The sequence below is a fragment of the Rhinoderma darwinii genome, chromosome 4, assembly GCF_050947455.1.
Source record: "Rhinoderma darwinii isolate aRhiDar2 chromosome 4, aRhiDar2.hap1, whole genome shotgun sequence".
In the NCBI taxonomy this organism is placed as follows: Eukaryota; Metazoa; Chordata; class Amphibia; order Anura; family Rhinodermatidae; genus Rhinoderma; species Rhinoderma darwinii.
Window position 1 is genome coordinate 374,093,853 of NC_134690.1, and position 26,052 is coordinate 374,119,904.

A 26,052-nucleotide genomic window follows, 5' to 3' on the forward strand; every position below is an offset into this window, starting at 1 on the left:
GATGATCTCACAGGTGCATGATGCGTTACAAGACACAGCTCCGATAATTGTACTGTTAACTGTAATAAGTCATGCACCTGTGTGTCCGTTACAAGACCAGGGCTATTATGTGTGAAGAAAAATAAACAGCGCTTCATGTGCAGGACCTTTATCATAGGTGGGTGGTTCAGGTAGGGACTTGTGTGTATTCTGCTTACCTTTTTCTGATGATCATGGAGGCAAAACTACTCATAGACAATGGTAATATATCCCATCTACTAAACTGCTAACCCACCGGCGGTCATTCCCGATGTTCCCGTCGGGAGAAGAAAATTATAGCAAAGACAGGGATCGTCTGCTCACCGTTAGAATACTCAGTTATTTGGGAATGTACATTTTCCATGCATGGATGAATCCTGAGCGGTACGTTACAGGGAACCAAACAACAAGTATCCTACAATAGAAATCCACATAGATTGTAGTATAAAACGTATTATTTATTTAATAAAGTTAAAATCTACCGCACGGGATACGCTAATGTGTTCGGACCGAGGTCCTTTATCATAGCCTATGCCTGAACAGGGGCCGGATACTTTTTAAATCGTGTCATCCGATCACATGCTAAAAACTACCAGGTGTGTCGTAAATGGATCTCGTGGGTTAATTGTATCATATTTCTTGTGGACATACGTATTTGGTTAGTCTACCCATCTTTACATTATTGTTATTATTTAGTCCCATATAATGTATATAATATTATTATATGTTAACAATATTTCAGGTCTTGTCTTAAATTAAGACCCTTTAGGATTCTAGATTCCAACATAAAAATCCAGTACGTTTTCCTACTTAGTAACTTTTGTCTATGGTCTGCTCCCCTAAGTCGTCTATTAATTCTTACAATTACTTGAAACAAAAAGGCATTTTATCACCTTTATGTGCTTGTGCAAAGTGACGTGACGCCAGGATATGTTGGTATTTTGTGGGTAGATGGCATCTGACAGATCTTGTCTGTTTCTAATTTTTAAAGCTCCAGTGGTATAATCTTCATACTGCATGTTTAGTATTTTGCATATATCCGATATATAAGTAGTACTAGCAGAGGTAGGCTATGTTCACACTGAGGTTTTTGACGCAAAAACGGCCCGAAAATGACTCCCATTGATTTCAATGGGAGGCGGAGGCGTCTTTTTCCCGTGAGCGGTAAAACCGGGAGAAAGAAGGGACATGCCCTATCTTCGGGCGTTTACGCCTCTGACCTCCCATTGACTAATGGGAGGCAGAGAAAGCGTATTTTGCTGCGTTTTATGGCCGCGGGCAAAAAACGCAGCGAAAATCAGCGTGCAGGGAGACGGAAATCTGCCTCAAACTTCCAAACTGAATTTTGAGGCAGAATTTCCGCCTGCAAAAAACTCTGTGTGAACAACCCGTTAAATGCCGCAGTCAATAGCGACCACGGCATCTAACTTGTTTACAGTGGGAGGGAGATCCCTCTCTCACCCATCGACGGCCCGCAAATGCAATCGCGGGCCCCAGATGGGGTGTCATGGCAGCCAGGAGCCTGATAAAAGCCCCCAGGTCTACCCTGGGCATATGCCTATTTCAAGGGAAAACAGCTCCTGATTTTCAGACGTTTTTTGCAGCGTTTTTTACGTCCGTTTTTGGAGCTGTTTTTCTATAGAGTCAATGAAAATCGGCTCCAAAAACAGCGCAAGAAGTGACATACACTTATTTTTCGCGGCTGTTATGAAAAAAAAAAAAGGCACGTTGGAACAGAACGCCGTTTTCTCATTAAAAACAATGGGCAGATGTTTGGAGGCCTTCTGCTTCCGATTTTTCAGACGTTTACGGCCCGAAAAATGGATGAAAATAAGCCGTGTGAACATAAACTTACACTGACAAGCAATAATGCTTTGGTATACTAAGTATACCAAAGCATTATAGCAGCGATCTAAAGATCGCATAGTAAAGTCCCCTAGTGGGACTAAAAAAATAAGTAATACACGTGAAATAAAAATTACAGTAAAAAAAATAAAAAAGATTTTCCCATAAAAAGTGGTTTTATTTAGTAAAAGTGTAAAAAATAAATAAAAGTACACATATATGGTATCGCTGCGACCGTAATGACTCAAACAATAAAGTTAATATGTAATTTAAACAGCAAGGTGAACACCGTAAAAAAAAAAAGAAAAACAATGGCGAAATTGCTATTTTTTTCCATTGCCCCCCAAAAAAGTCATAATTAAAGTTAATCAATAAGTTCCATGTACCCCAAAACAGTACCAATCAAAACTATGTCTCGTCCCACAAAAAACAAACCCAAAAAATCACTACATTGACGGAAAAATAAAAAAATTACGGCTCTTGGAAAGCGACGATGCAAAAACAAATAATTTTTGTTCAAAAGTGTTTTTATTGTGCAAGAGACAAAAAAGATAAAAAATCTATACATCTATGGTATCGTTGTAATCATACCGGCCCATAGAATAAAGGTAACGTGTTATTTACGCCGCACAGTGAACGGCGTCAATTTAAAACGCATAGACAATGGCGGAATTTCAGGGTTTTTTCTATTCCCCCCCCCACCCCAAAACAAATAATAAAAGTTAATCAAAAAATGATATGTACCCCAAAATGGTGCCATTAAAAAGTCCTCATACAGCTATGTTGACAGAAAAATAAAAAAGTTATATCTCTTTGAATGTGACTATAGAAAAACGAAAAATAAAAATAAAAATTGCTTGGTTATTAGGGCCTAAAATAGGCTGGTCACTAAGGGGTTAAGACTGTGACAGAGCCTGTTGATTAACAACATTGGCAGTTTTATTACCAGTTGGCCATAGACTATAGTTGGATTATAATTGAAAACCGCATCACGCATGAAAGCCCACTCATTAGTATGCTGAATAACATGATGTGCTCTATCAGCTTGTTTTCTGGCCTGGGTTCGGGCAGGAGTCTCTGTGCTTCTGAGAGCCACCTGTCTGATCTGTTGCTGAGAAAGCTGGGGCTGAGTTTGCTGAGGAGTGTCAGCAGCTCGAGCAGCAGTATGACGCATTTGATCAGCTTGCAGTTGGGCAAGAGGAGTCTCTGCAGCTAGTAATGCAGCTTTCCTCCTGGCCATCAGTAATCTGATTGGTTGCTATGGGTAACCGCTCCCCTGTACCTTCCCAGCTAGGATTATCTTGTAAAGTGCACTACTTGTTACTGTCAGATAAAATCATCCTCATTATAAAAGCGAATGTCTGTATTCGCTTTTATAGTATTGGATCGTGATCATGTGATAATGGCTGATAACAGAGAACAGCAGCAAGGTCGGGACCTTTACGAAAACCTTCCTGAACACCCGATGTACCTATGTGCCAAATTTGAGGTCAAATAGTTCAGGAGTTTGGATGCCTATAGAGGACGACAAACAGACATTCGCTATAATGGCTGATAATAGAGAACTACTGCAAGGTTCTAACATTTACGAAAACCTTCCTGGACACCCGATGTACCAAATTTGGGGTCAAATGCTTCAGGCGTTTGAATGCCTATAGAGCACAGACAAACAGATATTGACTTTTATAATACAGAATAGCAGACTTACCCAGCTTCACACTGGTCTATTTGTTTGTTGTTTGTGGTTAAAAACGTAATTTTCTACTGATATGAAGCCGACATATCCAATAAAGTCCAAGTGCAGGTTTCTTTTTGGAGGCATGACTGGTCTGAAAGGGGTTTAATATATGAGAATGCTGAAATCCACGGGCTTGGTTCTGTTGAGAGATATCAGCAGCTCGGGCAGCAGCCATGCGCTTTGCCACAGGAGTCTTTCGTCTAAGTGCAGGGTTCCGTTTTTGGAGGCATGACTGGTATGAAAGTGTTTCAATTCATGAGAATGCTCAAATCCAGTATAGGTACAGTTCTTTTACGGCGAGTTACACGTAGAGTAAAGAAAAATAGCTTGGTTGTTATGGAAACCTGGTCTAAAACAGTGTGTATGTGAGTGAGGCTAAGAATGAAGGACCTTCAAGCTTCTATTGGCTAATACGGGTCATGTGATATGGAGGAAGGTCCTTGATGTGGAAGCCAGTGGTGTCATATTTGCTTTTGTGAATATGTCGAGAACGGTTGGTCGCAGAGAGATGAAACCCGGTCTAAACCTTTGGAAGCGCGTGATTTACTTATGTGCCAAATTTGGTGCAGATTGGTACAGTCGTTTGGCCGTGCATAAAGAACATGCAACAGACATCAGACAACGGAAATTCATTTTTATATATATATAGAGATTACAATTGATATAGTTCTTTATACTGTATGTTTTATTATTTCAGGTAGATGTAAATGTATGTGATTTGCAAGCATGTTCACAATCTCTAAATTTTTTGTGGCCGCAGCCATGGTAGTATTTACAATAGGTTTTGCTGTTTTTTTTGTTTTTTCAGTAGTAAAGAGACTTGGGTATAGGATGGTACCTATTGAGGGCGCTTTTTTGGATACATATTTATCTCCTGTTGTTAAGCTGTTATTTAGATACTCATTGTGGTATAGTATCAATCTATATTTCTTTAGAATATTGGTCAATTTACTAAATTGTGGACTGTATATAGTAGTAGAGAATACCAAGTTTTGTTTCTCTAATTTTATTTGTGTCTTGTTGTTTTTTAAACTTTGCCACAATATTTTTAGCTCTATTGAGAGTCCATGCCGGATACCGTCTTTCACGCAATCTATTACATAAGTGTTCAGCTTTTTGTATATACCTTGTATCATCACAATTTAACAATTTATTTTTATTCTGATCAGCTCACCAACAGGTATGTTTATAATAGCAAGTAGTAAATTGCATGATGTTGCCTTTTATATAGTATTTACTGTTGTCGATTTTTTAAATGAATTGATCTCAATTGTATTATTTTGCCCCATCAATGTGATTTCTAAGAGGTTACTTTCCTCTTGTTAACGTAGGGCAGCAAATGTCAGGTTCATATCATGTTTATCTTTGTATTTGAGTAAATATTGTGCATCTTCATACACTATATGGACAAACGTATACATCCCATTCTAAATCCATAGGTATGTGTATATATATATATATATATATATATATACTAGTCCTCAATGAATCAGAATATCATCAAACAGTTAATTTATTTCAGTAATTCAATTCAAAAAGTGAATCTCATATATTATATACATTCATTACACACAGAGTGATCTATTTCCAGAATTTTTTTCTTTTAATGTTGAAGTTTATGGCTAACTGTTAATGAAAACCCAAAATTTTGTCTCTCAGAAAATTTTAATATGATATAAGCCCAATTTAAAAAATGGTTTTTAATACCGAAATTTATATCAAGTCCGAAGTCAGCGCAGCGTCTACCAGTATATTTTCGAGCACTTCATTCTTCCCTCTGCTGACAAGCTTTATGGAGATGCTGATTTCATTTTCCAGCAGGACTTGGCACCTGCCCACACTGCCAAATGTACCAATACCTGGTGTAATATCCACAGTATCACTGCGCTTGATTGGCCAGCAAACTCGCCTGACCTAAACCCCATAGAGAATCTATAGGGTATTGTCAAGAGGAAGATGAGAGACGCCAGACCCAACAATGCAGACGAACTGAAGGCCGCTATCAAAGCAACCTGGGCTTCCATAACACCTCAGCAGTGCCACAGGCTGATCGCCTCCATGCCACGCCACATTGATGCAGTAATTCATGCAAAAGGAGCCCCGACCAAGTATTGAGGGCATATACTGTACATACTTTTCAGTAGGCCAACATCTCGGTATTAAATATCATTTTTGAAATTGGGCCTATATAATATTCTAATTTTCTGAGACACTAAATTTTGGGTTTTCATTAATCGTTTGCTATACTCATCAACATTAAAATTAAAATATGCTGAAAATAGATCACTCCTTGTGTAATGAATCTATGTAATATATGAGTTTCACTTTTTGAATTGAATTACTGAAATAAATGAACTTTTTGATGATATTTTAATTCATTGAGAAGGACTAGTGTGTGTGTGTGTGTGTGTGTGTGTGTGTGTGTATATATATATATATATATATATATATATATATATATATATATATAATATGTATATTGTTTTTCCTTTCATTATCATTATTTTGTATCTTTTTACTTAAGAAGGAAATTCAGGATTTTATGTGAAATTCTTAACATAATCTCGGTCTTTAAATTTACTGTCTGGACAAATTGAATTGATTTAACATATTTTCCTGCAGGTTATTGTAAAACCTCTCATGATTTCTTTAGCCTATGGAAAAAGCACAATCTGCTTGTCAGAAGCCTCATTCAGTGTATAGGACATTCGTTTCACATAGTTGACTATAGCCTGTTAATTTAAATGTCACTTAACCATGCCACAAGGAATTGACATGGCATAACCTATTAAGAAATCCTATAATTAATAATGATCACACCGTAAAATAAAATAAAAACTCCAGGGAGTTTGTATGTTATTTCCTTGATAAAAACTCAAGTGAACAGTGCATGTTAAAAATGTTGAAAGATTCCCAAGGCCAACTTACTTTAAATTACACACGAGCCCAGTGAGATGAATTTATTTAACCTTCAAATCAATAGTTTTCACCCAAAAGGGATTTTTGTTGTAACGAGAAAAGCAGATAAATTCTTCCTACTTTGGAGTCATGCTGTGAAGTGCTATCTCTTTAGCTAGTGTGAAATGACATTACAAATGTCTCACTTGTAATGATGTGTCCATAGTCCTTGGAAGGAAAAGCCTAGAGTAGAGCTTGCCTAAACAAGAATAATGCCACATCCTACTTCTGTGGATTTAATTTATTATTACGTTTAAGTATATATCTATAGAACTTCAAAGCTTTTTTAACATACAGTATTTAATATCTACTATTCTGATCACTGATGCAAATAAATGATAGGAATATTCAATAATTCAATTCAATTACTTCAATACCTGCCACAATAGTAGTACATAACCCGTCATAAAACGCATAACATTTTTACTTCATTAATAATTGTTTTTTTGCATTTAATTGCACTTTATGATGACCACATTGGGCCCCTGCTGTGTCTTATCTAATATACCTGAGGTCTAGGGTGGTGGAAGGGTTAATACCAACAGCCCTAGTATAAAGATATTTAGAGAAGTTTAGGGGTAATTCCAGCTTTACTGGTGGTCTACGTACTGAAGGTTTCAATGCTAACATCCTTCGTGGTTTAGTTTATTGAAGAGATCCATGCAAAAATCCCTGCTGGTCTAGGGTAGTGAGGGGTGGAAGTAGGCGTTCCAGGTCGTCTAGAGCGTAAAAATAATGTAAGCATCCCTTATGGTCTAGTGTGGTAGCATCCCTCGTAGTCTCAGGCAGTAAGCGGTTAATCTCAGCATCCCTAGTGGTCTAGGGCAGTAAGGGGTAATATTTGCTACACTTGTGCTTCACTAGTTGTCTAAGGCAATGAGGGGTTAATATCAGCATGCCAGCTGGTCTAGGGCAGGGAAGGGGATATTGTAATCCTCCCAGAGAAAGGCGTTAATTTAAATATCCCTGATGGTCTAGTGTGGTAAAGTCTAGTGGTTACTCACCTACCAAGGCTTCAGCAAAATCTCCGGTTACAGGTAGCTGAATATGATGTGTCTTCCCTGCACTGATAAGGCATGGTTCACACATTATAAATTTCACATTTTACCTCGAATTACGACGATTTTGCAACGGCTGCGCATTTTTTACATGTGAAACACCTCTTAATAACATATTTCACTTGTAAAAACTGTGCGGCACACTACCGCAACATCTATCCCCGGCGGGCACCACACAAATATTGCCACATACTCTGCAAAGCCAAGCTGACAAATGGGTATGTATATGGCAAAGAAATATATAAAGGCATAAAGAATAACACAAAAATTATTTTTATTCCAACAAACGTACCACATGTACAAATTTTAAAAGCATTTAAAATAGCAAACACATGCTAAAAGTAAATTCTGATGCGGGGGTTAGCCACCCTGATAAGCGGCCAAACAGTACACCCAAACCCCTCCACATACGTAGCTAGTAGACGATAAATTGAAATGAGTAATAAATACCGAAGCGTAAGAAGTGTGTGAAGCGTGGTATCCAAGTAGGGGAGAGGGGAACTGAAAGCCCCACGCGCATCGCCACAATGTGGCTTCTTTAGGGGTGATACAAACATTGTGGCGATACGCGTGGGGCTTTCAGTTCCCCTTACCCCTACTTGGATACCACGCTTCACACACTTCTTAGGCTGGATTCACATGAGCATGTTCGGTCCGTAATGGATGGAACGTATTTCGGCTGCAAGTCCCGGACCGAACACACTGCAGGGAGCCGGGCTCCTAGCATCATAGTTATGTACGACGCTAGGAGTCCCTGCTTCGCTGCGGGACAACTGTCCCATACTGTAATCATGTTTTCAGTACGGGACAGTAGTTCCACGGACAGACAGGGACTCCTAGTGTCATACATAACTATGATGCTAGGAGTCCGGCTCCCTCCAGTGTGTTCGGTCTGGGACTTGCGGCCGAAATACGTTCCGTCCTTTACGGACCGAACATGCTTGTGTGAATCTAGTGTTATGATTCGGTATTTAGTACCCATTTAAATTTATCTTCTACTAGCTACGTATGTTGATGGGTGGGGGGGGGGTACTGTTTTGGCTGTTTTAAATGCTTTTCAATTTTGTACATGTGGTACATTTGTTGGAATAAAAATTATTTTTGTGTTACGATTTATGCCTTTATATATTCCTTTGCCATAAACATACCCATTTGTCAGTTTGGTTTCACACTACCGCAACATGTGAACCCATCCTTACAGAGACCAGAGCGGGGAGGGATGGAGGAATGTTCAATCGCGGCCACAGAGTTCTCTCTATTTTCAGGCAGAGCAAAGTGCGGCATCCGATCACAGTAAGGGGAGAGCTTCCAGAGCGTGAACAGCATGTTTTAATAACAGCACTGACCTTCTTGTATCAGTCCAGTCATCTCCCAGCTAGGTGGCAGCCCTTTACATGACCTATATCTTTGTTTTTGTTGGTCCATTAAGATGTAACTATTGGGATTTATGTGAAGATTAGTATATTGTTATTAAAAGGGTTGTCCTATATCCTTGTTAGAAGGGGCCCTTGACATTGAACCGATCATAAAGTGTCCCCGTTCTGAACAGAGGTGCCCCTCTGATAACTGAGAATTCCCTATGAAAATGATAAACGAGACCACACCTTTAGGTGACAGATGGGACATTTTCAAAACCTACATTGTCTGCTACGGTCCAGTGTACAATGAGTTCATACCTCCTTTTATTTCTCCCCATAACCTGCCTCAGGAAACCGGTCACAATTTTGTTTCAAAGCTTTTTTCCGAGCAGCAGGATAAGAGAAGTCTTTTGTTTTGACTTATGTTTTTGTGTGTCACTTCTTTATACTTCCCTGGACACATTCTTCTCCTTGCTAATTATATTTGTATATTTATATAACTTTAATGGCATGTAGTATTATTTACAGGTATTCATGCCTATACAAAATAGATCAGACTATGGGATGCATAGAACATACAATAAAGCTTGGCCTTAAGTAACTGACTACTGGATATTCTTCCTCCTTCCTCTTCTGCTCAAATGTCTCTAGAGTATGGCATTAAGCGCCCTCTAGGCCAGATGCCAGCCCTGACAGTGCCTAAGGCTCACAATGAGAAGCCAAAGGTGCAGAATACTTTTGGATGTGAAATTCACCTCATATGGCCCGAATTGGAACTTATTAAATGTAAGCTTAACACTGGCTTCCAGCATTATGTTTCATAAGAGCCGGTGCAAAGACTTCTGCATCAGACTTTGGTTTTACATAATATCACAGTAATGTGTTGAATAATGTAAAGACTAATTTTGAAAGTGTTTTAAGCTCCCTAAAGCAGCCGGCCTTGACTCTTGTTATTTTTCACATAAGCATCTCACAAAGTAACTATCATTTTAAAATATCAGGGTTTGAAGTTTCCTGGAAAGCGGAATTCTGCTTATATATGTTTTTTCTTATAATATAACGACTTGACCTTTTTGAATATACATGACCAAACACATTAAAAAAAATACGGCTTTAACCTTTTGTGTGTTTTTGTAAAAAAAAAAGAAAGGAATAATTTTATTTTCAGTTAAAAGTATTGGTCCTTATTGTTGTACTCCGGCCAATTATTGGGCAAACGAGTGTTCACAGAATGCTCGTACCCGATAATTGCCCCGTGTAAACTCTCGTTCATCAGCTGATTGTATCGTTTTAAATGCAGAAACTATTATTGTTGTCGGCAGCACATCTTCCTGTGTAAATAGGGAGAAGTGCTGCCGACATGATAAAAATGTATGGAGACGAGCAATCGTAGTAACGAGCGCTCTCCCCCATACTAGCAAACGAGCGCAGATCAACGAGCTGAATCATTGATCGGGGCTCGTTTACACGGCCATCGTAGTTCAATTAGAATGACGAATCGTCGTCATAAAAGCAATACAGCGCAACACAGCGGATCTACAGCACAAAGTTCCTAATCACTAAGAAAACAATAACTGGAAGGGAATGCCGTTCTGAGTAGCAGAAGTTAATTCTGTTTTGATGAGAACATGATTGTTTTTCCCATCCTAGCAATATATCTTTGCATGTAAATGCAGAGCTAAATGCCCGTTTACTCTGGGCAATTGCTGTTACAATTTGCTTATTTTCAAGCGATTGTAACAGCGATTGTAACAATAATTGTATAGCATGAATGAAGGAGAAGATGAGAGATAAAATTCATAGCTCGTGTTACAGGTATGTTCACTTAGCTCACACAGGTTGGGTATGCTGCATAAAAGTACAAAGCATATCCGTCCTAGAACCCACATGGAACAAAATTGTGGTGCAGATTTTGTGGCCGGAATCGGTGCTTCGAAAATCAGAGCTGGAAATAAAAGCCAATACTTACCTCGCTGACGTTTCCATAGTGATGCTTCCTTCTGTTCTCCGTGCAGCCCGGCCTCCTGTGATGATGCTGCAGCCAATGTGACAGCTACAGCCTGTGATTGGCTGTATGAATCACATGGAATGAAATGTCATCCCAGGAGGTCAGGCTACGCAGAGAAAAACCGGGAAGAAAGCTGTTGCTATGACAATACTGTGAGAGCAGTGAGACTATGGAACTCTCTGCCTCAGGATATTGTGATGGTTGATTCTTTGAACAAGTTTAAGAAGGGCCTTGATGCCTTTCTTCAAAAATATAATATTACAAGTTATGAGTATTAGATTCTGGAGATGGGATGTGAATCCAGGGGTTTATTCTGATTTCCATATTTGGAGTCAGGGAGGAATTTTTCCCCAATGAGGCAATTGGCATCAACGTCATGCGGAGGTTTTCCTTCCTCTGAATTAACAGGGTAGGATTATAGGTTGGACTTGATGGTCTTTTTTCAACCTTATCAACTATGTAACGCCAGAGGGGTAAGTATAGACTTTTTTTTAATTAAATTTAAACTTGAAATGGGGTTGTCTTTTTATCAGATTTTTAATTTTTGCGGCAGTATCGCAACTTTTCCACTGCAAAAGTCGCTACATTTGCTATGTTTTACGGCTTTTACCTTCCTATTGAATTAAGTAAGGGAAAAATGCATCAAAAGTGCAGTAATTCTGCAGTATAAGTTGACATGCGGATTTAAAAAAAAACTCAATTTATGAACATTTTCTGAACAGATTTTTTTCTGCAGCATGTGGATAAAATTTGTTCACATTTCATCCATTGTGCTGCTGCTCCAATCATTGAAATCCGTTGTGGAAAATCCGCAGCTAATCCACCCAGTGTGAACATACCTGAAAAGTCATGAGTGGCTCAATTGATAAATGTAAGAGCCTTTGCTAGGCAACACTGAAGCGCCTTGTTCCAACTGTGAGGATTGTACTAAAGGAAAATGTTCTTTCAATCCTCTGCCACAATTTTTCAAACCACAGATCGTCATACGTTGTTAAAAAAAAAGTAATAGTGTGTGTAAACTTGTTTTAGACCGATGTCCATTTGAATCCCAAATCACAGGACAATTGTAAGCACCGCATCGGTTCTGCCTGGAAACTCCCCCAAGATGGGCAGACATGCAAAATTTGCATGAACTTTGTCGCTTTTTAGGACCACTTAGTGAAAACACGTGGCAAGTATGCTTTTCAGAATACCGGACTTAGATGCTGCACTATTAGATAACCACGATTTAGATGCAGCACTAGTAGATAATCTGGAGACTACCATTGGACACCTTGTCTCCTGACAACCAGTTTAGTCACGATATAATGCAATTTTGCTATGTATAGTTAGGTGTACAAGGGTGGTATTAGAAAGTATTGAATGTGGGATGTACACTGATCAGGGATAACATTAAAACCACTGACCGGTATAGTGCATAACATTGATTATCTTTGTCCATTGTCACTTCATGGGATGGGATATATTAGGCAGCAACTTCAAGAACACTCGGTTCTTGAAGTGGATTTGTTGGAAGCAGGAAAAATGGGCAATTGTAAGGATCTGAGCCACTTTGACAAGGGCTAAATTGCAATGGCTAGACGAGTGGGTCAAAGCATCTCCAAAACAGGATATGACATAAATGTCTGAGATGGGAATATCCATTTAAGGCTGGTTTTAAACATGAGATAGCTGTCAGCAGGGATGTGCGACCCGTGCGATCGCACAGGGCTCATCACTCCAACAAGAGGAAGGGGGCGTTACACTGGCTCCTCTCCCCTTGCATTTCTAAAACGCCTGGGCCCAGCAACTCTGCAGCTGCCTTCCGGCCAGGGCGCTTCTTCTCTGCTCCGGCGCTGCACTAAAACTGACACGTGACATTACAATGCAATGTGTGTCAGACTCAGTGCAGTGTCGGGCCGAAACAAAAAAGGCGTGCCTGGAAGCTACAAATAGTAAGTTAAAACAAACCACCGCTCGCTCCCTGGGCCTCCAGGCACCAAGGCATTATTTATATTCTGTGGGGGCACTTGGGGACATTATAATGTGTGGGGGCACTAAATTGTTTCAAATATATTTTTATTCATTTTTATCTTACGCAATACAAATAAAAGAAGAAATAAATTGTTATCATTTCACAAATCCTTGAAGTATCGGTGTGTCCACTCTCACACACCGACACTAACAAGTGACACATAATAAACATTCACAACGAAGGTGATCAATAAGCAATTCAAGTCTATAAGAAAACTGTCAGCATATGTATACCTCAACCAAAATCTATAATTAAAATATTGACATATATGAAGGTAAATACGTGTACGTAATCGGTGTAGCTTTAAGTGCAGCTGTAAGGGGGATAGAATCAACTAAGTAGATGCGAATCTTCCAAAGATTCGCAAATCTTGGAGAAAGGAAAGCCAAGCGGAACAGATTCTTTTATATTTGCTTACAGTTCTCGGTGCAATATGGGACAATTCCTCTAATCTGGATATTTGAGCTACCTTATTCAACCACTGCAAAGGTATCATGGCCCTTACTGATGAAAGGATATGTAGCCATAGGACTCTATTAAAGGACTCTGCGAGAGGCGGATGCATGTTTAAGAACACAATTTCTGGAGTTAAACTAGGAGCTTGTGGACACACATATGATACAACTTCCTCAACTTTAGACCAGAAGGGCTTGTGGGGGCACTAAATTGGACATTATACTGTGGAGGAGGGCATTAAGGGGCGTTATACAGTATAAGGGCATTATACTGTGTGGTGGCACTACAAAGGAAATTATACTGTGTAGGGGCATTTTGGGGCATTTTTTTTATGATGGGGTGGAGCACTGAAAGAAAATTTTGCATAGGGTGCCATCTATCCTAAGGCCGGCCCTGGCTGTCAGCTAGATGACTACTAACCCTCCCATAAACATGCACTGAACTGAAATGAGCATGCATTTTTTTAAGATGGGTAGAGGGGACAAGCTGCTGCCAGACATCTCCTGTATCATTTCTCACTCAAAAGAATAAAAGATCCATATGAATAGAGTCTTATTATATGTCTTAAATGAACCCTTAAGGCAAAACTGATAATGTTAGTGCAAAATCTAAGAGGGTAATGCATGATACAGGAAAGCTCTCTTTAGATCCTTGTGTTATTCACTGCCATTCTCTCAGACACTGCTTTAGGCATAACACAGCAAATAAATTTTTGCTGAATGTGTTCCTATATGTATATAGAATATAATGTAAATTCCATAAATTATAATAATAGTCTCCAAAAAGATCTGCATGGTATCATAGGTCACACAAATACACATCAACTATACAGAACAGAATATAAATGAAAATATAAAACATTAATATTGGCATAGAAATAGCCACTTCACTTTATTATGCCTAATACTTGATAACAAAACTTTATTTTAAATCATATTTTAAATTAATAACTCCAATAAATTACAATATGAGCACAAAATAATTTGGTCGAAATCCCCTGCTAATAAGTTTCCGCAACTAAAGAGTGGGGTGGATGCTCCTCCCGATTCTGCTGAAGTAATGCCTGACCCCTAATTGTGGACCGTTTCTATTTATGACCTAAGCGGCTAACAATTCCCTGCCCCTCCCAAAATCCTCTCCAATCCCCTCTGCAATTGATTAAAGTCCCGCTCAGAACACCATCGGAATAAATTCTACTCTAATCCAGCTGCTGCAGTATGTGCAGCACTGATATCCCCTTACTATGCTCTCCTAAGTGGGCGCCCTGTCTAAAAGACTGCATTGGCCAATCCTATAAGATGGCTCCTACTGCAGTTTGTTTTGGTGACTTTCTATGTTGCACACTTTTGATTATGTATCCTTTTAATTATGTTGTTCACACTTTTATGATTTTGTTGTATTGTTATGCCAAACAGTTTTTGGCTTGGATTCATTTATTTTCCCTTGCACTGTCACAATGTCAGTTTTGATCTCGACATTCCTACTTAGCAGGTTTGCCTAAAGACATTTGACTAAACCCCTAATAATTATAGGCACATCAAAGGATGATTCTTAACTGCAGAGATCCTGCTTTTAGTTGTATGGTGTAGCATGAAAGAGGTTTATTGTATTTGACAATAACTTTACATCACTAATATTGTTTCTAGGTTGGGATGCGCCATTGATCAAAATGCAATATGACCAATTTCATTTAATTAGGGAAGATCTGAGATATGTGCAATATACTGTGCTATGTGCAGTATTACGGTATAGTAGGCTCTTCTTCAAGCACATACATAGTAAAATAGCCTTACTCCAACCTTAAAATTAAAATGCAATTTCAGGTAACCCCTCCCTAACCCCCATGTCACAGGAGTCCAGGAAGCTGGAATATGAGGAGTAATTTGGAGGAGCCCACATAATGGAAAATGTTATATACGGAAAGTCCAGAAGTACTTAGACAGTGACACAAATTTTCACGATTTAGCCTCACAACAATGGAAGCAACAATCTCACAACAAAGCAATAAAGATATTTTTGTAGTGTAGAGTGTCAGCTTTAAATGGACACTAACTTTTTAAACAACTTATGCTAATCTGATTGTATACCTGATATTGATCAATTTTGTAATTTAGTTACTGTTAAAATCTAGTTGATTTATCCATGCAAATTCTGTGTGAATTTACTACCACTAGGTGTCTTCCTTGATGTAATATAGTCCACCCCCTGTTGTCAAAAATCTGTCCCTGGTTACAGAGCAGAAATTAGGGCTGCAGAACATGGGGAGGGGGGTCTCTTCACTGCCTGCCCATACAAGTCTATGGAGGGGGGAGGGGGAGGAAACAGAAGTAGAGTGAGAAAGGTGCAGTCAACTGGTAAGAATTCTATGTCACCCAGTGCTGCATTTTCAGCCACACTGGCTTCTTTATATACTGTATGTGCTTGATAGAGACAGGAGAGCAGGATTCTCCTCTTCTATGTGTGCAGTGTATTGAAGACATGATGGCAGTTAGGCTCCATAGAGACAACTGAGAATTCAAGATCGAGCCTTTAATATTGGAAAACTGCTAAATAATGCAGAACACAAGTCATACAGTATAATGGATAAAAATAGTGTTATTCCTCATGTACACACATATGGCAGCCTATTATGAAAAGTCCCCTGAAAAGTTAGACTCACTTTAAATGCTTTGTACACCTTTGAATGGATTTATTTATTTTTCTAAATCAATGTGTTTTTAAGCAATTTTCTAATTGAATTTTATTATTATTATTTTTTTTACTTTTTATAATACAGCTTCTATATATTCTATATACATAGAAGCTGTATCGTTCTCTCTGTCAATTCCATCAGTTCAGCTGACCTAGATACAGCTAATGTAGATCACATCTAAGTTATGAACTTAGATGTGATCGATATAAGCTGGATCCTTAGACAGTATCACACATGATACGCTTAGACCTAATTCACCCGACCGTGTTTGATCCGTGATATACGGTCCGCATGTCGGCTGCATTCCCGAACCGAACACAGTGGCAGCGAGGCAGGAACTCCTGGCATCATACACAACTATGATGCTAGTACCATTCCTCCCTGCATACTGCCGACATAGAGTCCGTATATCACGCACCGAACACGCTCGTGTGTGGAAGGCCTTAGATGCATCGGCTCAGCAGACCGTATCACACGTTATAGGATTAGATACAGCAGCTCAGCAGACAGTATCACACATAATAGGCTTAGATGCAGGGCCCCGGGCAGACAATATCACACATGGTAGGATTAGATACAAGGTTCCAGCAGACTGCATCACACGTGATAGGCTTAGATACAAGTCCCCAGCAGACAGTATCAAGCCTGTTAGGCTTAGATACAGGGCCCAAGCAAATCGTATCACACATGGTACGCTTAGAAACAGTGCACCAGCAGACAGTATCACACATAATAGGCTTAGCTACAGAGCCCCAGCTGACAGTATTCATATACTTACCCTCCTGAGTTTGGTCCTCTTCAGATACGGGCGTCGCACTGGGTCCTCTTCAACTTGGAACACAACACTGGTCCCGATGCCATTCAGCGTCCATACGTTCTGTGTGCCGTGCATACAGTGAAGGAAATAAGTACTTGATCCCTTGCTGATTTTGTAAGTTTGCCCACTGTCAAAGACATGAACAGTCTAGAATTTTTAGGCTAGGTTAATTTTACCAGTGAGAGATAGATTATATAAAAAAAAAAAAAAAGAAAATCACATAGTCAAAATTATATATATTTATTTGCATTGTGCACAGAGAAATAAGTATTTGATCCCTTTGGCAAACAAGATTTAATACTTGGTGGCAAAACCCTTGTTGGCAAGCACAGCAGTCAGACGTTTTTTGTAGTTGATGATGAGGTTTGCACACATGTTAGATGGAATTTTGTCCCACTCCTCTTTGCAGATCATCTGTAAATCATTAAGATTTCGAGGCTGTCGCTTGGCAACTCGGATCTTCAGCTCCCTCCATAAGTTTTCGATGGGATTAAGGTCTGGAGACTGGCTAGGCCACTCCATGACCTTAATGTGCTTCTTTTTGAGCCACTCCTTTTATTGCCTTGGCTGTATGTTTCGGGTCATTGTCGTGCTGGAAGACCCAGCCACGAGACATTTTTAATGTCCTGGTGGAGGGAAGGAGGTTGTCACTCAGGATTTGACGGTACATGGCTCCATCCATTCTCCCATTGATGCGGTGAAGTAGTCCTGTGCCCTTAGCAGAGAAACACCCCCAAAACATAATGTTTCCACCTCCATGCTTGACAGTGGCCCCGACGGTGTTCTTTGGGTTATAGGCAGCATTTCTCTTCCTCCAAACACGGCGAGTTGAGTTAATGCCAAAGAGCTCAATTTTAGTCTCATCTGACCACAGCACCTTCTCCCAATCACTCTCAGAATCATCCAGATGTTCATTTGCAAACGTCAGACGGGCCGGTACATGTGCCTTCTTGAGCAGGGGGACCTTGCGGGCACTGCAGGATTTTAATCCATTACGGCGTAATGTGTTACCAATGGTTTTCTTGGTGACTGTGGTCCCAGCTGCCTTGAGATCATTAACAAGTTCCCCCCGTGTAGTTTTCGGCTGACTTCTCAGGATCAAGGATAACCCACGAGGTGAGATTTTGCATGGAGCCCCAGATCGATGTCGATTGACAGTCATTTTGTATGTCTTCCATTTTCTTACTATTGCACCAACAGTTGTCTCCTTCTCACCCAGTGTCTTACTTATGGTTTTGTAGCCCATTCCAGCCTTGTGCAGGTCTATGATCTTGTCCCTGACATCCTTAGAAAGCTCTTTGGTCTTGCCCATGTTGTAGAGGTTAGAGTCAGACTGATTAATTGAGTCTGTGGACAGGAGTCTTTTATACAGGTGACCATTTAAGACAGCTGTCTTTAATGCAGCCACCAAGTTGATTTGGAGCGTGTAACTGGTCTGGAGGAGGCTGAACTCTTAATGGTTGGTAGGGGATCAAATACTTATTTCTCTGTGCACAATGCAAATAAATATATATAATTTTGACTATGTGATTTTCTTCTTTTTTTTTAAATATAATCTATCTCTCACTGGTAAAATTAACCTAGCCTAAAAATTCTAGACTGTTCATGTCTTTGACAGTGGGCAAACTTACAAAATCAGCAAGGGATCAAATACTTATTTCCTTCACTGTATAACGTTGAAAGGTGTCAGGACGTAGCACTGAGGAAAAATGTGCCGAGGCACAGAGGTCCCAGTTTCCCAGCCACCAGTCGATTAGTGTCAGTAATGGCAGTTAAAATATAACTTTTATTAATGTATCAAACAGACAGACAACAATAAAGAGTTAAAATTGTATCAAGAGACGGCCAGTATGTATCACATAGGTCAAGGTGCATGCACCCAGCACATCGCTGGACGCAGTGAAAGAGACTGATTCGGCAGCTGCAGACTGCCGTGCATAGAAACAGTCCCACACGAGTAGAGGCAATGACTGAACCGTCAGTGATTATTAAAATGGCGATTATTAAATGGCTCTGTACATAGCATAGCGGCGTGCTGCACAACTGCAGCTCTGCTCCTATTCACTTGAATAGGAACAGAGCTGCAGTCTGGCTGCTATTCCGTGGCCAGAGCAAACTGCTTCCGGCATGTACGTCCCGTGCCCAGAGGAAGCCGGAGATGCTGATCGGGGTCCGGGTGTCGGACCCTCACAGATCATGTACTGATGACCTATCCGGTGCATAGGTCATCAGTTGTCAGGTAGTGGACAACCCCTTTAAGAGTAGATAAGGGTGAGGCAGGCTAGGGAGATTAAAAACTAGTGAATGGTAACAATGAGTGTAGATTTGATGTAACACAGATTCTGTAATATGGACGCAATATTATATGTCAAAGAAAATAGTCCCGGATGATGCAGGTGGCCTGGGCAAGGTGTTATAATAAAAATTTGTCATAAGATTTTTTTATGATTTATTTTATTTTTTTTTCATTTTTCATAATTTTTTTTTACTTTTTATTTTTTTAGCTTTTTTTTTTGTCTCGAGGAAGCTGGAATAACCCAACCTTCCTCTGTGGGCAGATCACAGATGAGAGTGATCCGATGCCCGCTGGCCATTAGATCCCTAGTAATCTGCTTACAGACAATTGCTGGAAGAACACAGATCATGCCCTCCCAGCGTGCTCCTCTTCCCCATCAGACTGTTGGAAGCCTGTTGAGCCATCACAGGTTTCCATGAAAACAGTGCGAATGCAGGAAGGAAACTTCCTAAATACGGGTCCTATTGCAGAATCACTTTTGGCTGTGTTTAGTGTATTTGATCATTTCACCTGTCACTTCAGGAGGATCAGGCTGACACAGTGTTAGCCAGATGTCAATAATGGCAGATTGCTATGCAGCACGATCTGCCATTCAACAGGATCACATATATTTACGCAGCTGCATTATGGGGTATATGCTGCAGTGATTTAAATAGCCAAATTGGAAATGTGAGAGGGTTAAGAAAATAAAAGGTTTGGGGTTTATACCATGTGTTGAAGTTGCATTTGGTAGCTGTTCATGGGAACTTTCAATATGCGGTCCAAAGAGGTGTCATTATGCTTAAAGAGGCTCTGTCACCACATTATAAGTGCCCTATCTCCTATATAAGGAGATGAGCGCTATAATGTAGGTGACAGTAATGCTTTTTATTTAAATAAACGATCTATTTTCACCACTTTATTAGCGTTTTTAGATTTATTCTAATGAGTTGCTTAATACCCAACTGGGCGTATTTTTACTTTAAACCAAGTGGGCGTTGTACAGGGGAGTGTATGACGCTGACCAATCAGCATCATGCACTCCTTTCCATTCATTTACACAGAGCATAGGGATCCTGTTAGATCCTTATGTGCTGTCTTATACTTAGACATTAACAATACTGAAGTGTTTAGACAGTGAGTAGACATTCCACGGAATGTCTATTCACAATCTCTGCACTACGTTACTGTTTCTATGGTAGTTACAGCCGAGGAAGCGTGATCTCGTTGTAACCTGTCATGTACCGCGTAATCTCGCGAGATTACGCGTCCTCTGCTGTAACTACCACAGAAAGAGTAACGAAGTGCAGAGATTGTGAATAGACATCCCGTGGAATGTCTATTCACTGTCTAAACACTTCAGTATTGTTAATGTGTTAGTATAAGACAGCACATAAGGATCTAACAGGATCCCTATGCGCTGTGTAAATGAATGGAGAGGAGTGCATGATGCTGATTGGTCAGCGTCATACACTCCCCTGTACAACGCCCACTTGGTCTAAAGTAAAAATACGCCCACTTGGGCGTTAAGAAACTCATTAGCATAAATCTAAAAACGCTAATAATGTGGTAAAAATAGATCGTTTTTTTAAAATAAAAAGCATTACTGTCACCTACATTACAGTGCCGATCTCCTTATCTAGGAGACAGGGCACTTATAATGTGGTGACAGAGCCTCTTTAAAAAAGACAAAACAAACCTACCAGAGACATAGCAGAATCTTTAATAGTGGACAAATAAACAATTTGGTACAAACTTAAAAAGAAGGAATTCACTGGCGAGCTCCGCAACACCAAAAGGCCTGGAAGACTATGGATGACGACTAGAGTGAATGATCGCAGAATTCTTTTTTGGTAAAGAAACCTTCTTCATAACATCCAGCCAAGTCCAAAACACTCTCGAGGAGGTAGCCGTATCATTGTCAAAGTCTATAATCAAGAGACGACTTCATGAATGTGAATACAGTACAAAAGGTTTATCTCAAGATGCAGACCACTGGTAACACTCAATAACAGAAAGTTCAGACAGTGCTAGAAAACATTTAAAAAGACAGCCCTGTTCTAGAATAAGATTATTTGGACAGATCAAACCAAGATTAATTTTTACCAGAATAATGGAGGAGAACAATATGGAGAAGAAATTGAAGGACTCCTGATCCAAAGCATACCACATCATCGATCAAACATTGCGGAGGCAGTGTTATGGCATTGACATGTATGGCTGCCAATGGATCCGGATCACTGGGGTTCATAGATGATGTGACTGTGTATAGAAGTAGCTGGATGAATTCTGAAATGCATAGAGCGGGACTTTCTGTTCAGATAAAGGATGGTCCTTCACAGTACAGATGGATAATGATCCAAACCATACCGTGAAAGCAAACCAAGAGAGTCTTAAGGCAAAGAAGTGGAATATTTTTTTAATGGCTGAGTCAGTCACCTGACCTCATACCGCCGATGGAGCATGCTTTTCACTTACTGATGACAAAATTAAAAGCAGAAAGGGCTGCAGCAAAGGCCTGGAAAAGTCTCTGAAGGGAGGAAATTCAGCATTTTGTGATGTCCATGATTATTAGATCTCGTTGACTGCAAAGGATTTGCATCCAAGTATTAAAAGTAATCCTCACATTTAGAATTACGTTAGTTTGTCCAATTACTTTTGAGCCAGTGAAAATGGAGGGACTATGTAAAAAATTGTTTTGGTTCCTAAACAGTTAATACAACATTTTTGTTAAACCCCCTTGAATTAAAGCTGAAAGTCTACACTTTAATCAGATCTTCATTGCTTTATTTCAAGTCCATTGTTGTGGTATACAGAGGCTGAATTCAGAAAATTGTGTCACTATCCAAAAACTTCTGGACTCGATTGTATAATGTAAATAGAAGATAAGAAAAAGGATTGGTACTAAGGGATTTGGAGCCGAGATAGATATAACAAATTGTGAGATGGATTGTTTGAGATGGATTGGAGCAATAAAGAATAAATAATGTACAATCTTCTAAATATAAAGTTTCTGCTCAAGGTCATTCATCATTTTAGGCTACAGTACTAATGCTGCATTAAACTTATAATATTAGGTTTGTCGTAGAACATTGCTGCACAAGGATTTACACTGCCTGTAGTTGATTCAATCTTAAGGTGCTCAAACTCAACCCGATACTGGCCGGAAAACTGAGCGCCGATCAACAATAGAGCACGTCGATTGGCGCTCGTTAGCTCTATTCACAAGTAGCAATAGTTGGTAATGTATTGGGACGAATGATTGTTAATACAATCGTTCAGCCCCATGAATTTGCATCATGTCAGCAGAGATCTCCCTGATTACACAAGAAGATGTGCCGTTGTCTAGCGACCATTTTTTCCCCGCATTAGATAAGTCGATGAATGAGCATTTTTTCATATATCGGCTGATTGCTACTCTGTTTACACAGGGCAATGATTGGGAACAAGCATTCATATGGCCCGTGTAAAAAGGCCTTTAGAGATGTACTTCATTATCATTCTGTATTATCTTATTGACATAGAAGCTTTTCCTGCTCTTCTCTTCTTCTTGGTCTCTATATCGCCAGTAGGTGTCCTTGATTTGGGGTATATATTGAATGAATCTAGTGACTGTAGTGTGCTCAATAAATCAGCTTTAATAGAAAATCATACAGATTTTCTAATCTAAAGGGAAAATACTCAGTTGATAGGTTCCCCTAAAAGGGTATATTCAGTTTGGTCAAGCCTTTATCAGACTCATGTTCCCTTCGAGTCAAGCTGTTTTATCAGCAGGACCCCCTGAAATCAACTGCTTTCCCTTTATGTGGACCAATGCATCTGCAGGGAAAGTGAAGCATGGCACCCAATTAAATCAATGATCGTCTATTGTATTCAATGTCTGCCTGTAGTGTGCCAGAACAAAGATCCTCTATAGGTTTAACGTGCCCTAAAAGGGAATTTAACGAGGGGTTTTCTAATCCTATCCCTTCAAAGGCAATGTGTCATCAGAAAATTACCTATTGTTTTAAATCAAGCTTTTATGTTAAACCTATTTTTTAAGACTTTTTGGTGATGTTTTTTTTTTTCTTTGTCATCTATAATAATAAAAAAAAATAATCCTAAAATCCTGCAGTTTTCACTCCAGCCACTGAGCTTCACAATAGGCTGACACTTCCTGTTCTGTAGAGATCACTTCTCAGCAGTTATCTCATTATCATCACAGGCAGGATTACATTGACCGGTAACAGCTCTATATGGATCACAACGGATCCACCATTGACAATAGGTGATGGACATAGATTCCCTCTTCCCCCTCCCTGCACAGTGACCTCTTCACATGTCACAGAGCATGCCTAGAAAACTCTCCCTTAGGGCTCATTCAGACAAGCGTATATGTAGTCCGTCTGACGGCCGTCACACGGACTCATGTACTTCAATGGGGCTATTCACAGGACGGGGCGTGTGAGTGATCCATGAAAATTTTTTTTTGCGCTTCACGCATCCCTCCATAGACTCTAGTCTGTGGGGGATGCGTGATAATGCGTCCCGCATGGGTACACCTCGGACGTGAAAAACTGCAGTTTTCACATCCAAGGTTAGCTACTCTCTTTTGAATGTAGCCTTAGAAGTCTGTTCACAGGTTCCTATGGTCAATGTAGCTGCCGTGAAGCATCTCCCTAAATGCTGTTAACATCAGCTCAGGCAAATTGGCTTCCCCCATAATCATGTACAGAAATTAGAATAAAAAAAACTAATTAGAAAAAAAATAATATGTTTCGCTATCTGGTTTTGAATAATAAAAAAATATATATAGGTGATACATTCCCTTTAAGAACAAAGATGAAAAATAAAAAAACAGCTGTTCATAAAATTGCAGTGGTAGGCTATATGGATGTCATGGTATTGAAAGAAGTTTTTGTTGTAAAATTTTAGTAGCTTTTTATTGTAAATCACATTGTGTTTAATATTTCTGTGGGTGGAGCTGCAGAAATACCTGTTGTCAGCTGTAATTATTGGTTGATTTAAGACATCTTTGTCAAGCCAGTAACTTACAGCAGTAAATAATTGCTACTCGGGCTGTTAAATAGTGAATTAAATTGCTAGTAAACAGAGCCGGACTGTCTTAAAATGTAATAAAAAAAGATGATTGCCAAATCTTCTAAAATATAAGTAACTAATATATTTTAGTCTGACAATATGAATTTCAATAAATTCTGTGCCATTCTTTCATGTCTGACATAAAAGCTAGGTTTTCATATATCTAATTATTTCAAGTTTCTGGCAGCTGTTATTTGACATTTCAAGTTCTGTCACTTTTTTAATTATTATTTATTTTATCTAAGATCTTTATTTTATATTGATCCTATTCCTGTTATAGTATGTTCTCTTTATTCGGCTCCCTCTCACTGACTTTAATGAAGAATGCCCTATCTATCCTTCCTTTTAAAATAAAAACTGTACTGAGGATAGTTCCTGCTCTACCAAAAGTTTTCATCCATGTCGGGGAGGATTTGCAGAAAAGACAGTTAAAAAGTATTTCTAGGCTTTTTTGTCTGAAACCTTCTTTGCTTAATTTTCACAATAGTCGGATACCCATTAAATCCTTATTTGGGGGCATATTTTCTTAAAACTCTATGTTGTGTCATTCCTTTGTCCAACCAGTATTGTATTGTAATTTATTGTAATCAAATTTATAATGCTAAGTATTATAGCTGGGATATATTTAAACGGGTTGTTGCCACAGGATATGCCGTAAATGGCTGATAGATGCAGGTCCCTCATCTATCTCCCGAAGGGGTGTCCCCTGACCTCATTGATTGGCCTAGTTGATTTTTGTGTTAATTTATCTCCTGTTATAGATAATATCTGACAGGTCCCGAGCCCGATGAGCTATGCTGTTTCCGTAACTTGGGACATGTCAGACATTTTCAATAACTGGAGGTACACTAACACGAAAATCGACCAGGGCAATCAGGTATAGGCCATATTACACGGGCCGACTTTGGCCGGTGCAGTGAGCGCCGATCAGCGAGACAGCTCGTTGAAGGGCGTTTGTTTGCTCCTGTCACAAGGAGCTCTGTATGGGGGCCCCATACATTATTATCATGTCGGCAGCGCGTCTCCCTGTTTACACAGGGAGATGTGCTGCCGACAACTATAATATTTTATTTTTTTAAAACAATACAATCAGCAGATGAACGAGCTCGTTTATCTGCTGATCACTGCCCCGTTTACACAGGACAATTATCGGCAACGAGCGTTCTATGAACGATCGTTTGCCCGATAATTGCCCAGTGTAAAACCCCCTTTAGTCCTGTCAGCAGACCTCAGACGGATGGGTTCTCGGAGCAAATACCTGTTGTCTTTTGATGGCCTAAAAGAGAAGCCCATCAGTATTAAAAATCCCCTGTTCTACGTTCAGATCACTGCCACTGTAACAAAGCCGAAGAAATTCATAAAAGAGTTGGCTCAACTAACCAATTAGATGTTTCCTTGCCTCACCCATTTGATAAATTTTTATAAGCAAGCTACATTTCCACCAAGAATGATAGTCCAATCAATCTTTCATCATTCTTGGATATTGCTGAAAGCTACACATGTAAATGTGAGTCAGCCACTGTTACCATGTGTGTCTGGCTTTTGAAGGGTTTTGTTTTTTACTTCTCTATACTTTAATACATAAAACCATAGGCAGATCTGGGTTTATTGTTTTTACATTTCGCACAGTAGTTGCACCAAAGTATTTCTGAATCAGACCCAGTAGTGCAATCACCCAGTCGGCATTGCATTTAAGTATGATTATTGAAAGGAAAAAAACCACCAATATAGTGTTC

At 39.5% G+C, this 26,052-nt stretch overlaps 1 protein-coding gene and 1 long non-coding RNA gene across 3 annotated transcripts in view; one reads left to right on the forward strand and one right to left on the reverse strand.

The window, feature by feature from the left end:
- LOC142760163 (uncharacterized) overlaps nt 1-11,010 on the reverse strand; it is a 31,379-nt gene extending 20,369 nt beyond the window's left edge. Inside the window, exon 1 of the long non-coding RNA XR_012883258.1 lies at nt 10,945-11,010. This is a non-coding gene — a long non-coding RNA (uncharacterized LOC142760163). The remainder of the gene's footprint in view (nt 1-10,944) is intronic.
- The window catches only part of WDPCP (WD repeat containing planar cell polarity effector), a 306,972-nt gene that overhangs the window by 200,529 nt on the left and 80,391 nt on the right, over nt 1-26,052 (forward strand). The window lies entirely within an intron of this gene.